Source organism: Meleagris gallopavo, chromosome 7 (assembly GCF_000146605.3).
Source record: "Meleagris gallopavo isolate NT-WF06-2002-E0010 breed Aviagen turkey brand Nicholas breeding stock chromosome 7, Turkey_5.1, whole genome shotgun sequence".
Classification (NCBI taxonomy): domain Eukaryota; kingdom Metazoa; phylum Chordata; class Aves; order Galliformes; family Phasianidae; genus Meleagris; species Meleagris gallopavo.
Window position 1 is genome coordinate 22,385,680 of NC_015017.2, and position 1,291 is coordinate 22,386,970.

Below are 1,291 nucleotides of genomic sequence, written 5' to 3' on the forward strand. Positions count from 1 at the left end.
CCCGGGCAGAGAGCAAGCGGCGGAACCTCCGTGCGACTGTGAAACGTGTTGGATGCATCGTTTATTTGTACAGGTTTTAAGGTCTTCCAATATAATATAAGAGGCAATCGAGCTGAAAGGCTGCCCTGTGGTATTGGGAACAGGCTGGGGGCTGGTCTTGCTTCTTAAAAAGATGCTGTTAGAAACGATTAGAGCTGACAGCTCGCTGTACTCTAGTGAAAACAAACGGTTCAGGGAACGGGAACCAGCGGCCGTCCCGCCCGGCCTGTCCCGGCCCGGCCTGCCCCAACAGCGACCCAGCAGCTTCGCCCGGGACACCCCCGCCGCACGGCCGCTCCGTCGGGCCGATTCCGAGGGGCAGAGAGCAAACCCTCCCCCAGGGCCGAACCCCTCCGTCTCTGCGAGCGCTCCCGCGCGGAGTGCCCCGTTACGCACCGCGCGCGGCGCGGAGCTGCGGTTATCCGTCCCCGGAACAGCGCGCTCCGCGTCTCGCTTTTAAACCTTTCTTGTGCGGCATAGAGAGAAACGGGCCGGGGCAGGAAAGGGAGAGCTGCTGTAGAACTGAGGGGAAGGGGCCGCAGCCTGTGCTCCCCCCGCCACGCCCGCAAACTTTTCTTTCCGTCCCGGCAGAAGTTCCAGCCCCGTTCAGGGGCGCTGAGGGCAGAGCGGCCGCACTTTCCCTGCGAGGGGATCCTCGCGCTGATCCGCCGCGGACCCGCGCGTCCCGCACGGCAATCTGCCCCGCTCCCCCACGGCCGACCCTTCCCCGGCGGGCTGAGGCTGAGCCGCTGCTGCCGCAAACCAAGAGGCTTTTATTCAACACTCACCGGGTACCGCGCAGAGCACCGTGCCCGGAGCGAGTCCCCGAGCCGCGTCCCGTGTCCGCTCAGTGCCCCCAGAACCACCCGGAGCTCAGCGCTGTCCCTGCGGGGTCGAGGAAGCCCAAAACACACCGAGCCCTCCACTCCCCGCTGCGTCCTTAGACTTCTCCCTGCACTTTAGAGAGGATTTCTGCTCCCTCCGAGGTAATGACGACGGTGTGCTCGAACTGCGCTGATCTGCAACGCACAGCGAGCGGTTAGCGGGGGGCAGCGCGGCCCCAGCACGCCCGTAAGACTCACCGGCTGCCAGCGGTCAGCTCCGCCGCTCGGAAAACAACAAAATCGGGCACCTTTTATTGTCCACCGAAATTGCGGTCCATTTGTCCTTCAGAATCTTAAATTCGGGAGAACCCTCCATTATTATTGGCTCTGGAATAAGAAAAAAACGCCCGAAGTGAGCGGCGCTGCTG

At 63.0% G+C, this 1,291-nt stretch overlaps 1 long non-coding RNA gene across 1 annotated transcript; it reads right to left on the reverse strand.

Annotated features, from left to right (window-relative positions):
- Nucleotides 1-792: 792 nt before the first annotated feature.
- LOC116216821 lies at nt 793-1,272 on the reverse strand. Its single transcript, XR_004160334.1, has 2 exons — nt 1,172-1,272; nt 793-1,058 (listed from the first exon to the last, which is right to left on the reverse strand). It is a non-coding gene; the product is annotated as an uncharacterized LOC116216821 (long non-coding RNA).
- Between the last annotated feature and the right edge of the window lie 19 nt (nt 1,273-1,291).